This window comes from Gavia stellata, chromosome 6 (genome assembly GCF_030936135.1).
Source record: "Gavia stellata isolate bGavSte3 chromosome 6, bGavSte3.hap2, whole genome shotgun sequence".
In the NCBI taxonomy this organism is placed as follows: domain Eukaryota; kingdom Metazoa; phylum Chordata; class Aves; order Gaviiformes; family Gaviidae; genus Gavia; species Gavia stellata.
Genome location: NC_082599.1, coordinates 56,551,836 through 56,567,904, shown reverse-complemented (window position 1 = coordinate 56,567,904; position 16,069 = coordinate 56,551,836). Strand labels below are relative to the sequence as shown.

General features: G+C 36.4%; 1 protein-coding gene across 1 annotated transcript in view; it reads right to left on the bottom strand.

Moving 5' to 3' along the window:
- SUGCT (succinyl-CoA:glutarate-CoA transferase) overlaps positions 1–16,069 on the bottom strand; it is a 329,571-nt gene that overhangs the window by 289,397 nt on the left and 24,105 nt on the right. The window lies entirely within an intron of this gene.

The following is a 16,069-nucleotide window of genomic DNA, read 5'->3' as shown; positions in this document are numbered from 1 at the left end:
CTTCCAACAACAACCACAAAATCTTCTAGTTGAGGTCTTACAGGATCAACTGAAGAGGTTGCAAATCCAGATATCAAACCTATTCCCCTGCCAGGGATTACTGCCTGTCAATCACAGTATAACCTAATAATTTAGGGCTGAAATTGGAGGCAGTTAATGTACTGGGCCTGTACAGTGTAATGACCTTAACTGGTCAAAGAGCCAAGTCTGGTTTTCTTTTATGGAACCAGTGACTACCAACACAGAAGAGAGAAGTCAACAGGGAAGGAGCAACATGTTTGATTGCTATTATTAGAACTAATAGAAACCGTCAGAGCCCTTAAGAATCAGATTCAAGAGTCTCTCCTCCTCAAAGAGGTAGCAAATTCAAAAGCTGTTCTCATGCTTTCTTTTCCCTTTTCAAATATCCCCTAATTATAGGAGCAAAGAGTTAGAAGATATTTGCCACAGACAAGATTCCTAGTTTGGCTGGCACTTTTAAGGCAATGTTTCTGTATCACAGTATTAAAATAAAAATATATCAACATATACTGCAAGATAAAACTTCCTGAATCTCCTAAATTCCTTTTAATTATTCTCCCGGAATAATCTTCTCTATAAACAGACAGTCTATTTGGTAGAGGTGACAGTCCAAACATTGGCTTTGCTGATTACAGCACACAATTAAAAATCATTATGCATTGGGGTAATCTTCCTCAGTTCCTCCACTTGGACCAATGCTGTTATATACAAAATTCATAAATTACTTCTAATGTACAGTGCAAGAGAATAAAGATCACTTCAAACTGGAGCTAAAGCACTTTTTTACTCCAATTAGTATTTAGTAAATCATACCAAGCAAAACAATATCCACTAGCCATACCAATTTCCCCATTATACCACAAACTATCTTAATTACCTGGTATTTTTCTGGAGGCATCAGATCCACATCATGCAAAGCTGAGGAGAAACTCAACTTCTACACTCTGTGTCACAGGGAATATCAGGATACTACAGCCAGCACATTGACTTTGTTAATGTAGCCTCAAAACAAACATTTTGAAAGAAAGGATTCAACACTTTTCTTATGCTCAAATCTGTATCTTATTGACTTCACTAGTCACAAGAGAGAAGGAAAAAACCTACCAGCTTACCCAGTTTTATTCGAAATTATGTCTCTGACAACAGCAGACTGTGAGACCCTAAAGAGCAACTGGTGACATTTCCTTTCATATTTACACACTTAAGTTTACAGAAAATAACAGTGTTTTCATTTTCAAACATAACGGGACTAGCAAATAAAATATGGTGGATCCACACAAAAAAGGCCTGAAGGGCTCTATCTAGGCATATACCATTATGTCACTGGAATGAACCGTAGCATTAAAACCATTTAAATGTGTGGGGCCACTTCAAAAACAAAATCTTGCTCAATAAAAAAAAAAATACGCAAAACAACTTTAATTGAATAGTGAAAAGCATATTGAAGTAAGTGAGAAATTATGTACTAGCCTCAATTACTAACAAAGAAAAGACATCTCAACACGTCTGCTCACACAAACGTTTTCATAAACAGAAAACATCTGAAAATTAAGCATTTAGTATGTAGACAGAACAACTATAAAATGCCTTGCAATGCTCTTCTGGTAAGGACAAACACCCATCCCTCAAACACTATATTCAGGGAAGGTGACAGGCAACAAGTAATGCATTTTTCTAGTGACATTTTAGAAATACAATTTTTTAAGTCCCTTTCACACATTATAACAGCCTGATTTCAAAATGAGTTATTATTTAATGGCTTTCTGGTTAAAATTAGAGGTTCTAAGAAGTGTTTAGTTAGTTTTCATAGGTCACAATATATTAAAAAGAAAAAAACACATAATTCTGCTTTTGATCCGAATTCTGAATTGACAAAGCTAGTGTGGGGACAAAATCTGTTGTTATTGGAAATGGTTTGCCCTGGGAACTATGGACATAAAATGCCTGGAAGAAGAGGTAGCCATCTAACTGTAAGAGTTAAGTGACAAACAACTATTTCTAAAAATGAAAGATCTCATTATCCAGACCAAAAAAAAAAATATCAAAAGCTGAACATTATTATTCTAGTAAACTCCACAGATGTCAATGGAGCAACTCTGTGCAGATGTTTTAGAAATAACTATGAACACAAATACAAAAAGTTTGAAGGAGAGCACAAAATTACATTCAGAAAATTTTCAGCCTGGTACACAGATCTCACCATAACTAATATATATGCATACATATATACACACATATGTGTGTGTGTGTGTATAAAAAAATATGAAACCACTTCTTAAAGATATAAAAATGCCACCTGAAGTTTATGTTTGTCCAAATACCCTGCATTCTCTCACACTTTAATTCAGCTTGCAAAAGCGTAGATTTGCAATTACACACGCTTAACCCTAAATATAGGTTCCTGGTTAGTATAACGTAGTGGCTTATCAAATTTGGATACAACGGAAAATACTTTAGGCTAAAAAGATAACCCCTGTTGAATACAGAAAGAATAGACTTTACAGCAATGCTCTCTGAAGATGAAACAAGGCAACTGATCACACTCTTGCTCTGAACTGCCCTCTGGTGGGGTTTACCTCCTTAGGCTACAGTCAATATTTAAATAGTCTCTTTCTACCTGTAGAGTATTTATTTCAGTCCCTTAGTGAATATATTTTTATTTGGGGAAATATATTTCAGAGGAGAGACAAAAGAATTTAAAACTTAATTTAATAAAACAGAGTTTTGTAAATCATTTCAGCTGGAGAGGCAGCTGCATAGATGCCTAATCTCATGTAAAGCTTTAGATTTCTGTAAAACGGAATCTGGAAAGAACAAAAAAAGTTGCACCCCCCCTAAATCCCTATTCGACTCCCAAAACCCCTATTCTACACCTTACACTAGGAAGGCACAATTTATTCTCGTACCTGCCACATCCTCAAGTACCTAAATCTCAAAATTGTTGCAGTATGAGCTGTTTTGCTGTACTGCAAAATGTACATCAGTTTCACAATCAAACTGGTTGCAAGACACAGTAACTCCCAGCCAGATCTCCAAGTGCCTCCTAAACCTTGTCATTGTCAAAGTATTCTTTAATCTGCACAGCAAGCATTTGAAACCACCAGAAACACAAATTCGAGCTGTCTGCTAAAGGACTATTTGCTTATTCAGATAGTCAGTTACACCTAAATCTTCCTGTTCCTGTCCTGACCCTGCAGCCAAGTCTATCTTCTACATAAGAAACTGTACCTTTATTGTCTTTACCTTTTTGCAAGAAAAATGAACTGGGTATGAGACAACTACAAAAGCACAAGTTGCACTGGCTTCTTTGTATCAGCTTACAGGCAACACAGGCCTTTATTGCAGGCATTTACGAAGTGAATGCTGCAGATTGCCACCAGCAATCCTGTATCCCTCACAATTTCCATCAGCAATCCTATATCCTTACCTCAGACAAGAATGGAGAAAGTGATCTTACTGGTTATATTTAGCATCCTCTGTTTTTTAGAACTTTCCAAGTGGTTAAAGATAAACGTGCAGCTGAAAATTTTGAAAGAATATCCTTAACTAAGATCTCTACCATCTCTCTTTGTTAGTCTGCAGGATAACATACAGTGTATGAAGATTCAGAATGAGACATGCTTAATGTGACATGCAAAAGGATATATCTCTGTTCCTGTATCTATTTTTTTTTTCCATATTTGGGGGAATATAACAAAGTTTCATAAAATAAGGCAGCTAATATAGAATAATGCAGCTCATAGCTGCTCTAAAAAAGCCTCCAGTTGTTTAATGGCCAGATTTTTGATACAGCACAACAAGAGAAGACTCAAGATGCCTAAGAAAATATTTATCTAGCAAAATTGAAAGATAGTCATGTCAAGATAAAGAGTAAATTATAATAGCACTAAGATGCTCATCACTAGCCGCAGGCATTACAGAAGTAACTTTATGCAAGACACTAACTGCAACCAATTGAAGATTCATTTGGTAAAATGAATTTAAACAAATAAATTTCCCATAAATATTTGCAATATATACCCACTCCAATTAAAACTAAGAGTGAGACTGCTACTATTAGCTGATTAAATTAGATCACTATTAATACATCACAATTCCTGACAGAGGGAAGGACTGAAAGTATTTCTTTCCCTCAGATTTTTCTAGTTGGATCAGAGAGACCCAGTAAAATAAAGACACTCTTCAACGGGAAATAAATCTTAGCTACTTTTCTAGGGCATTCTCTAGGTGACATTCCTGCTCTGATGAAAGGGGGGCAATTAGTCCGAAACGCAGAAGTCACCTCTGACACAATGAAGCTAAATCATTTCTGTGCTTGGTGTACAAGTACCATGTGATGGCACGCAAGCTTTGGAACATACCACAGGAAAAATGGTATTTGCAAGCATCATATGGGACAAAAGTCTGGGAAAAAATAACACGTCATAACAAACTACTGGAGCTTATCCACTTTAAAATGGTCAACATATTTATCACATAAGAGAGACATACTTTGCTTTGGAATCCACCCTAAATGATTCTGTTCTGAGAGACAGAAATAAATATTATGAAGTGAGAAAGGTCAGGCTGAAGATTAGGAAAAATGTAATAACAGTAAGAGCTGTTAGACTGCACAAAAGTGTTATTAGTGAAGCTGCCAAATGCCAGATGCTCAAAAATGTCACACTAAATTTAAAAATGTTAGCAAAACCTGTTTCCAAAAAGAACTCTGTTAGAAAAACAGACTAATGTGTCTTTCCAGGTTTAGCTTTATAATACCATGTCAGCTACATCATAGCTTTATTTCATTTTTGCCAGATGACAGTGGGATTTTTAGCTACATTTATGGCAGACATTCTTCATAAATTTTAAGAAAGCAGGCAAACCAAATAAACAACTTGGTCTCAGACAAAGTTCCATGTGTCTGTAGATCCTATGCTATTCCAAGACATGTACTGAACACACATTTGGACACCCTGTTTCCTTGCTTAGGAGTTACTGAGGATATGATGACAGGACTCCTAACATGCGTATAAAAACAATTCATTTCGGCTAGGAGCTGCCTGAAAGCATCTGGGATAAACAGACACCAGTGTGTTGCAATATCATCACTTAAAGGACAATCACCCTAAACCCAATATTTTTATGTAGGTTACCTTAGATTCATTTGGGATTTTTATGAAGGTTAACAAAAATGCTTCTTCGTTTCTCAGGTTGTTCTACATTTTATTTATATTTAATGAACTTTTACACTTTCCCCAGGATAGTGGGTCACACACACAGTTTGCACCTTTCACAAAACAGAGAAAGCAGTAAATCTTAAAAAATACTAAAAGCACAGGAACTGGAAAGGAGACAAAAGAACTCACGCAACACCTGAAATTGCTACTCTCATTTCTTCCACACAATTTGCTTTCAAGCTAATGATGGCCCTGTAATTAACTGCAGGAAAGCCTGAATATGATTTTCTGTATCATAAAAAGAAAGGTCAGCATTTCTCATTACAATCTTTGTCCAAAATATTTGTATCACATGCTAGAGAAAACCAAAAGCCATCATTTCTGCACTTCTTCATGATTTGATAGCACGATAAAACTTTATAAGACCAAATATAAAACACATTGTACTAAAAGGAGAGGAAAAACCAACACGGAGACATGCTGTCAGCACAGACCAATTCCCTGTAGCTCAATTCCCACATGACAAATGACATTATAAAGTCAGCCTGTATAGGATATTCTGAGCAAAACATAGAAAAATATGTTCGACATAGGCATTTCTACAAATAGGGACTAAACATTGTCACAAATTCAATCCAGATAGATGGCTATCCCTGCTGAATAACAAATTAATGAGAAACACCTTTTGACTTGTTCGATTGCCAAAAGAAAACATTCAATTAAAGACAGCTTACATCTTTACTTAATAAAGATTAATGAAACAAGCAGAAGAACACAAGCAATTCTCTGTGATGAGAAAAGCCAAAATCTAACAGACGCATTATATGAAACTTTGCAATGTCAGAGCTGCCAAATACGTTAGCAAAACGAGTAACGACTTTTGAAAAATGCTTGCCATGTGTTGGTCAGAAGGAAAGGAAGTACAACTTCCTGGGTAGGCAAGCTTACAGGAGATCAGAACCGATACGAAAAAGGTGAAGTCAGAGCAAACTGTCAAGAGAGATGAAAGGAGTTAAAAAAACCCAACCTTAAGTCATCAGGCATAAAATCTGACCAGCAATCTGATAAATACATTTCATTTCCCAATTGATGATTGTGAATGTGTACAATATATCAACTACTTTATTGCTTTTACACACGCTGATTTAGACATTCTAACCCTGTATTTAAAAAAAAAAAAAAATCAGGTGCTATAAACTAGAAGGCAAAATAAAATCAAATTATTAAATGTAAAGCTTTCTGCTAGGATTTAGCTACTGAAAGACTAGAAGGGGACAAACAACAGCTTCTGCCAGTTGTCCAACTCCATTCAATTTTCATGTGATCTGGGTACCCAGCCTCACACGGCTCCCCTGAAAACACCAACCACACTTCTGGGACACAGCCACAGACCATGTCAAACAATGCAAGCCTGGTTTTCAACAGGCTTTTAATCAGGCCTGCAAACTTCTGGGCTGTATTTTCTAGATTTTCAATGTGCCAAATATAAGTTACAGGAAAGCAGTTCTTCCCTCCATAACCTAAACCGTAATTACCTAGGAGATGCTACTATCACTTTCTTTTGCTAAGTCAGCTGAAGTTTAACTTGTCACTCTGAATTTCAAGGCAGAAGCGGCTTCCCAATCTAAGTGGAGGCACTCTTCTACATGATCTCAGAAATCAAATGCAATATTGGTGACCATTTTCTGAAAACAACATTTCAATTAAAAGCTTAAGCTTTTAGATGACAGTCAGATTAGGTACTCAGACTTTTCTCCCTGCCTTGTAAGGAGGCTGAGAGACACCCAAATTCCCCACCATTGGTTTTGGTTTATATAAATATTCCTAGCTACACACTCTCAAAGGTAACAACTGACTCCTTGTACCCTGCTTGGTACAGCTACAGCTGATCTTACGACTCCAAATATTTGTATTGTAAAAGCTAATTTTAAAATAGTGAAGTCAATTACTGCCAGCAGTGTAGCAGTGGCATTCCCCCAGAATCCATCCGGGTTGCAAAGCTTGCACAGAAACTAGCTAAATACTGAGGTGAGCTGCCTGGACTAACCTCTGTGTGTCCTCACCTACTTTGCTAGCACTCCTCCACCCACCCACCTCTGCCACGCTATTACTACTAAGATAAGGGAGCAAATGTTTGTGAGAAACACCTGGCTAACGCTAGGAATCAGCCAGGAGTCAACAGAAAGATACCAGGCTTCAGCTCAACAGATACTAACACGCTTGCTATTTCTGTAGTGAAAAAAGGTGTAAAACTAAGGAGTACCTGCAAGGTGTATTTTCTGTGAATATTTGTAACGCTATGGCCGAGCAGTACAGTGTCAGGATAGCCTCAGAGAAGTCTCAACTCTGAGGCAACAGATACACAATAGTCTCTGATAAGGGCATGATTATCCTATGACAGAAATTTAAAGTAACTACTTAATTACGTAATTATTTCTCATCTGAATCAGCCAACATTCATTCTAAAGTGGATACTACCTGAACAGACCCTCATTTGCTGTGACTGTATATAGTTTTGTTAACAGACAAATCTGTGCAGCCATGTCCAGTGAAGAAGCTGACCTTGACTAAGCACTCCACTGCACCCAGGGGCTGCACGTCCACATGTGTGCGCGCACATGAGTACATGTACTGTGACCCTGAATTCTCCCTCTAAGATCTAATACGTAGTCCCTCAAGGGACATTAATGATTACTAGCTGAAGCCAGAAAAGAGTACCAAACAAACTCAAAATCAGTATGGAATTTTTTTCTAAACTTTCCAAACATTTCCTCAAAAAATTCCAAAACAAAGTGTAATTCCCAGAGAGGATTAAGTAAGTTATATGGAATACAATACATTCTTAAAATTCCAGGCTGTCCTTTCAAACCAATAACTTTACTGACATTTTTTGAGCCTGATTATGGTTCTCTTTGGTTTATACACACAAAACATGTAAACAGCTCAACCCTTACTCAGCTCAAAGAATGAGCACCCACCTACCTCTTATTTCTGAAATAATGAACTGTAACAGGAATTTCATTTGCAGTCCTGATACAACATTAATTTTCTATACAACCTAATGAAGGTCTAAATCCCAGACTGAAGTTTAAATGAACTGTTCTTGCAGATCAGATGGAAGCAGACAGTTGCAGCAACTTACCGGTATGTTAGAGACTAAGTGAACATAAAGAAAAGTTGAAAGAGCCTTTTCTTGGAGATACATATGAAAGTGATCTTGAATATTCTTAACATTAACAGATTCCTTCATTATATAATGCATAGTTAAATATAACAGTTGCTGATCATTTACAGGAATTTAATATGTGACATGGTAAAAAGTAAATGCATCTGGTTACTTGAAACAGCTGAATCTAATAACTCATTAATTCAATGTATTGCCTAACTTGAATATTTTTCTACTAACAGATTTTGCCAATTGGATCCTTAGGAAGGGTCATATGCGAAAAGAATCTTTGCCTTCACAAAAAAAAAACCTGTAGTGGACACAACTGATATTTCACATACTTGGGTTTTTTCCCCCCTCTATGAAGATTTTCCTAACACAATTACCTCTACCCAAATTCTCTGACTCATATCTCATTGATGAGAAACAGCTTCTAAATAAATAAATACAACACAAAATACAAGATAGCCGTTGTTTAGTCTGAACAACTGAACAAACTTTGATTGGACAGAGTACTCAAACATCTTGGGACATCACTTTGTGAAGGTTTTCAGAAGTGCAATAAAGTTAACAGAATTAGAGCAATTTACAGCAGAGGAGATGGTATCCTTACTTCCAGACCATATATTTTACTATATTTAGGTTTTTCAGTTTGAATGTTCGAAGAAGTTAGGATTCATTACTAAATTCACTCCCACGTATCTTAAGATCATTACTTAAATTTGACAGAAATAAAAGAAACTGACAAACAATCATATATTATATACCCTGAGCAGGTATGCGATATATAATAACCCTTCTTATTGTACAAAGGGTATAGCTTTATATGAGTAAGCACCTTGTAGTCGCAGTTCCATAAAATTATTCTGAAAGATGTACTCTCTTACAAGAGGTTACAAAATTTTAGCCTCCCATTCTCCTCTTGAAAAGGTGGTCAGGGTTCACTGCAAGACATGATCACAATGGCACTAGGTACCGCTATTCTGATTTTGCAATATCCACAAGGACTCTACTCCTGGACAAGAAAGTCATCCTATCTATTAGAAAGCTTTTCTTAATGTTGAATTGGAATCTTTTTTGCTAAAATATTAAGTTACTTCTTGTCCCATGTATCACAAACAGATTATTCTCTTCTCTTTACAAGAGCTTTTACTTATGCAAAAGCTGTTATCCACAAACCTATTCTCATTACACCCTTACTTTGCAGAAACATCTACAACTTCCAATGACAAAGTTTTCTCTACAGGACAACTTGCAGATCACTGGGTTTCAGCCAACTCTGACATAAACACTGGGATACAGAAGGCTTTTAATGTTCAAGTACATGGAAAAGTGCCAGATACTGCCACCATTTTGGTTTCTAAAAATGACAAAGTACAGGCTATTTCTCAATAGTTTGTGTCTTCTACACCCAAAACTGTTTTCTTTTTCTTTGTTAGCTACTGACAAAGCGTTTTATTTTATCACAGTATTTTAAAAACAGAAGTAATGAAGACCATATGCTTACTGGGAAACATTTTCAGGTCAACACCAGCTACTTACAGTCTTCCTGCCAATCTAACAACACCCTCAGAAAATACCGTGAACGGGCACAACAAAGACACTGGATCTTTGCACCGTTTTAATAAGCCATATTCATTTCTTTGCTAACATCTCAAAACCTCACCATTTTAAACAGTAAAACAACAAAAGAAAATCCTGCAGTCTTCATATGAAATAAGTCTATCAGGCAAGAAAAAAAGATTAATAAAACAACATAAAACAGATAAGAAGGCTAAGACGACAGAAGGCTCCCTGAAAAATATTTCCTTTGGAAACCAGAAGAGAAATCTTTAGTAGTAACAAATAAAATGTTTGGTGATCTTTTCTTGAGTCTTCCATTTAGAATATTAGAACTCAAACACAATAAATACTGCTTTACAAAAGCCTACTGCAAGGCTTCTGAAGCTGCCTAAAATCTTCCAGCTTTATTTCTGTTAACTTAGCTAGGCACCAGTCCAAGTATAATAGCTACTGAAAAATAAACATTAAACCATCAGTAAGTGTCTCCACAATTGTACTGTGTTGCTATGCTGGTTTCATTCACTGTAAACTAACCCAGTGTCAAATCTTACAACTCACAGGCTCTCTGTCTGCTATGGTATTCTTCATTAGGACAGAGTCCAAAATCCTGAAGTTTCAGATTTTATACAAAATAATGCTATTTAGATGAAAGAACACGCAATGAGCATGAAGTCATGAGAAAAATATCACTTCCAAGCACAGCTGAAAGTCAATGCTTAATTTTAAAGCAAGGAAGAATTATGACTTGTTCATTAAACTTCGTAGATGCTTCATACTGAACAACGAATGGGAACACAGTGTTTCAGAACAGCACTCATTTTCAACTGTTTCTTATTCCTAAACTTACAGTCTTTTGGACATTCAGGCTATGTGTGACTGAAGAAATAACAGTGGAAAAACAGCAAAGCCCTCCTGCTAGGATGCTTAATGCCAGTGCAAAAGTGATTGAGCTAGCCCTACAGAAAAAAAAAAAAACCCCGCATTCTAGCTGCTGCTGGTGTGCTGATGACAGAAGCAGCACAAACTCAAAAGATTTAGTGTCACTCAGCTAAAAAGTCCACCTTCCTGGAGGTGCACAGCAGATCTGAATCATGCGAGGATATCAATCCTACCAACAGAGAAGGGGTCCTGTCAGCTCCCATCTGTTTCTCAGCAACCTTTGTTTCAACACACCTCCTCTCAGCTTCCACTCTTTTCATATTAGTTTAGATTATGGATACATTTTGGAAGTTTGGTCTGTGTCAATGCCAGAGCCCTTTAGTACTCTAGAGGTACTGGCAAAGCATTGCAAATACAGGGCAAATACAGTTTTCTGGACCAAATTACACTTCATACTAGAATGTAAAACCATTTATGGAGACACATCTTTGAGCAGACCAATTTTACCAGCAAAAGAAAAAAGTTTTGTCAATATAATAACATATTCACTAATGGCTTCTGCCAAAACAGCTGAACTGCTCCGTGCTCACACCTCTTCACATTCCTGACCAGCACAGCTGTGCTGACAGAAGCCTGTTGTACAGAAAACAGCCTCATGTTCAGTTCCAAAAAGTTTGTCAACCAGCTGAGTTTTACAGAAGCCTTCTCTTTTGAATAGGCCTGTTTGGGATCCCAGTATGGTAATTTTGCAAGCAGCAGAGAAAATAAAACATATAAACCCACAATCGACATGAGTAGAAAAATTATCCTTTGGTTCTGCATCTTGACGGAACATAACTACGCTAGTCCTGTACAAGGAGATATCTTTAAAGTTTAGTTTTATTCTGTTACACCCTCAAAATGCACCTTTGTGATACTTATATTTTTCAATCACTCCTGAATTGAATACACACTTTTTGTGTATAATACAGGTTAAAAAGCATTGTTGCCATCACCACTAGAAAAACTTAAAGTCTCCAAAAGTCAAGTCCATTTTGCTTCTCCTCCAATTAAGAGCTACCAAGCCAAATTGCTCTTGTCAAACCTTGCTGGTTCACATTTTACTCTGCAACCTTTTGGAAACTCATGTTCTCCAAATGGGTTGTAAAGTTGTATTTAAGGGGATTTAGTTCTGCAATAGGTAGTTGGGCAACAGTTGTATTGATAACACTCTGGAGGGACCGAAAGCACAGCAAAACTGTCCTTGTGCTGTCTGAGCTGTGCCAATGGGTGTAAGAAGTTTAGCTGGTGTCTGAAAAGCATAGGGTAGCACAGGAATATGAAAACAAATGCACTAGATCAGACCCAAGGCCCAGCTAGCTACATATTCTGTCTTCAGGAATGGAGAAAAAGAGATGCCAATACGAACAGCATAAGCCCATCTAATATTTTTCTTGAGTACTCTCCCAGCTTCCAACAGTTTGCAGCTGACAGTCTTCCTGAATAAGTAGATATGGTTTTAAGGGGTTTTTTTGTTGGGTTTCCTCTCTAGTTCTTTTTGTTTGGGTTTTTTCTTTTTTTTGTTTGTGGAAGTTTTTTTGGTTTTTCAGGGTGTTTTTTGGTTTTGGTTGGTTGGTTGGGTTTTGTTTTGGGTTTTTTCGTTGTTTTTTGTTGTTTTTTTTTTTTTAAAACAGTTCATCTTTAGAGCATGATAGAACGAGAGGTACAGTTACGTGACACTTCCCAAATCAACCGTTTAACTGTTTAGGGGTAAGACACACAGAAAACCTTTCCAAATTTCAAGTGCTTAGTCTAAGCAGACACTTTGAACTTAATTACAACATGAACAAGAACAAAGAAGCAAAAAAATCTTATTAATCGGGCTTCTAAAACATATGACCCTTAAAAAGAAGTATTAAAAGACATGAAAAGTAGAAGTAATTGAAAGTAATCCCATTATTTGTCATCTGTTTGCAAGTCTGATTAAACAGTGGAGTCATTGTTTCCCAGTCTTCCTCAGAATTATTAGGATTTGTATTTATTTTTTCAGTAAAAGTAAAAATTATCACAAAATAACCTAACTCCTCATTAAGAAAAAAAGCCAAATACATCACTAAACCCAGTCTGAAAAAAAAAAAAATACTGGGTCTAACACACTCATATAATGTTTTTCATTTCTGCCCAGAAAAGCAAGAGGGATAAACACCTGTTTGCAGATGGATCACCTATGATACAAAACAGAGAGCAGGAAAGACTTAGGAGGAAATGAAGATCAAGTTCCTTGTACAGCATGAGGAAGAACCCCTCCTTGTGTAGCTGTGCTTCAGTAGGATAGCAATTGGCACCATGGGCTGGGAAAAGAAATAAAAAGCTCCCACTGGTCCTAATCATTTATTTCTGAATGAAGTCGTCAACTGCTGGAAGGTTGTAACAATATTTGCTTTATTTTATATATAAATAACACTTAGAAAAATTAAATTTCATATGGCTAGGATTGCAGTTTATACTCCATATACTAAGCATTTTACTCTGGAAAGAAATACTGGTCACAAAGTACCAATCCTAAGGCAGCAGATTCTCTTCTGGAATGGGTCTCGTGCTAAGCAAAAGGAGGTCTAGGGACTTTACAGGTGACTTTCTACAAGATAGAGTGACACAGAGGCACAATACTATCTTAACATTTACTGCCAAAATGAAGTCCTTAAAACATCATAGTCCCTAAATATGTATGGGCAATTTTCAGAAACCTCAGCTATAGTACCATCTGCCTTTAAATCAATGGATATCTCTTTTCAGAGACTCCTTCCTTAAGCTTTGCATTTACACAAAGCATCTTTTGGTCCTAAAGAAGTACTGAGAGTACATCAACAGCACATACTGCTACACCATGATAAATGACTCAACCAGCTAGGCCACAAAAGCAATGCAGCTATAATACCCTAGGGCCAATTTACCATGCTGGTTTAGAGATAGCTCTGGTTTTTTCCCCACATAATACTATCAAGTGACATAAATGTATTCTGACTGGCGTCAAAAATTCACTTTTGTAAAGGAAAGCAGCTACATAAACAGATCAAAATTGTTCTCTTGGAATTTACCAGCAGAACTATGTACCACGTAAGACCACCACTGATACACCAATGCACTGCCATGGTGATTGATTGCTTTATTCTTAGAAACAAGAAAAATTGTTTCTTTATTCACAGAAAAAAGTTTGGGGTTTTTTCCTAAATTATAATGAAAAAAGTACTTTTTTTTCATCAAAGTAGTATTTGGACATCTGCATTTCTGCCAATTAATTTCCTCGCATAAGCAAATTCTTTGCCTTTTTACATTAAAGTTTTCCGGTTTGATGGCTCAGCCAAATGGAAAAATTGACGCAACTTGGATACTCAAATGACATATGACCAGAAGTTTTTCAGGGCAAGGTACATAATCTGTTTAGCTGTCTAGAAAGAAATCAGGTATCTTGGACTCATGAGATAATACGGAACTCTACCTCTTTCGCATTAAGTTTTTTCCAAATATTAATTTGTAGAAATTCTGCTTGCAAACACAGTATAATACAAATAGAGATTAAAATTGTCACATCAGATTCTTTAGCTACTTTATTCATATGGTGAACACAAGAAGTAAGGAATGATCATTTAATTACTCCCTGGCAACATAGGGAGAACTAGATCCTCGGCTTTGATTTACATCAAGCCAACTTCCAATCATAACTTTTTGTTTAACTTCTTTATGAGATTATTGCCCTACAATATTTAGCCCTTGTACTTTATAAGTTAAAACTATTCCCAAATCTTGCAGAAATTCATATTTAGAATTAAAAAGCATCAGTATATTTGATTATATATTGATGGCCACCTCAGATATCAGAGGAATTACATGTGAGAAGCATAGCCATCTCTTACAGCTCCTGCTACGTGCCATAAAGCTAGTTCTTTACTGCAAAAGGAACCAGTTACCAATCCGTGCAAACAAGTAGTTTCCACTAAGAATTACAAAGCAGCACATCAGCGCAGGGCAGAAGAGCACTGAAGTATTCAATTAATCTCTCTGTATCTAAAAAATACAAGGTCATACTGTAACCTACCCTCCTCAAAATCAGACAATCATTAAATTTGATTAAGCTTCTTTCGCATAAGGATCCTGAAGTGTACAACAAACAACTGACACCACTTAGTTCAGTATTTGAAGAAGTCAGTAGTTATCTGCTGGCTTGTTCCAAACCCCCTGGGTGAGTATCTCAATAATTGTGCCTGTTCTCCTGATCTATATAATTGTCTATTCCTTCATTTTTAATTCTACTAGCATCTTGCTGTTAAGAACATGAGGCAGCAAACTCTGCAGAATATTAAAAGGCAAAATTTTCTCTACAGTGCACTACCCATTTTAAATACCCAGTCTTCCAGCTTCACAGTATGCCTTTATTTACTACTATTGAAAAAAAATAGCTAATAGTATATCTGTATCGTTCATTATTTTGTATGCTGCTCTTGTATTCCCAATTACTTAACTCTCTGAAAAACAAAAGACAATCCACTTCTCCGACTGTCATGTCTGAACTCTTATTATTTTAATCACTAGCTCCCAAAATTTTTCTTAAGATTTTCTTTTCTTAACACTTTCATTCTTTGAATACCAAGTAGCATTTTGGCTACTTCTACACATTAAGCAAGAATTATTTTTTTTTTATGCTTTCACGTACTATCAGGATCTTCATTTAAGAACTCCTGTGTGAAAATGTACAGAATGCTTTAGGAAGAGATGGTTAGATGGCCACAGCAGTTCCTTCTGATCACAGCAAGATTTTTATTTTTTCATTTTTTAGGAAAAAAATTGAGGTTTCCAAGCTACCTTTCATGTGCAATGTTTTTCACCTATAGATTGTTCTTCTCTCAACTCTCTTCAGTTGTCCACATAAGTTTTGAAATATGGTACGCAGAAGCAGACTTAGCCTTCCAACTGAGACCTTACCAATGTGGAGCAGGGCAGAGAAACAGCCATTTAGGCCATATTTGTCTTTATATAATACAGTATGATACTAGTCTTTCATCTAACAATACAACATCATTGACTCATGCCCCACCATTGCCACCAAGTCTTCTGAGAACCCTTCTCTAACCCAATGTTTCCCATACTATTTTAAAAGAACTTGATTATTTCTGATTAAGCACAGTACATTTGACTTGCTCCAACCTTTAATTCTACCCTTGCTCTTTTATTTGTGCAAAGAATTTGGTCAAGGTCATTTTTAATTCTAATTCTGCTGTATAAATTCACTCCCTTTCAGTTTTGT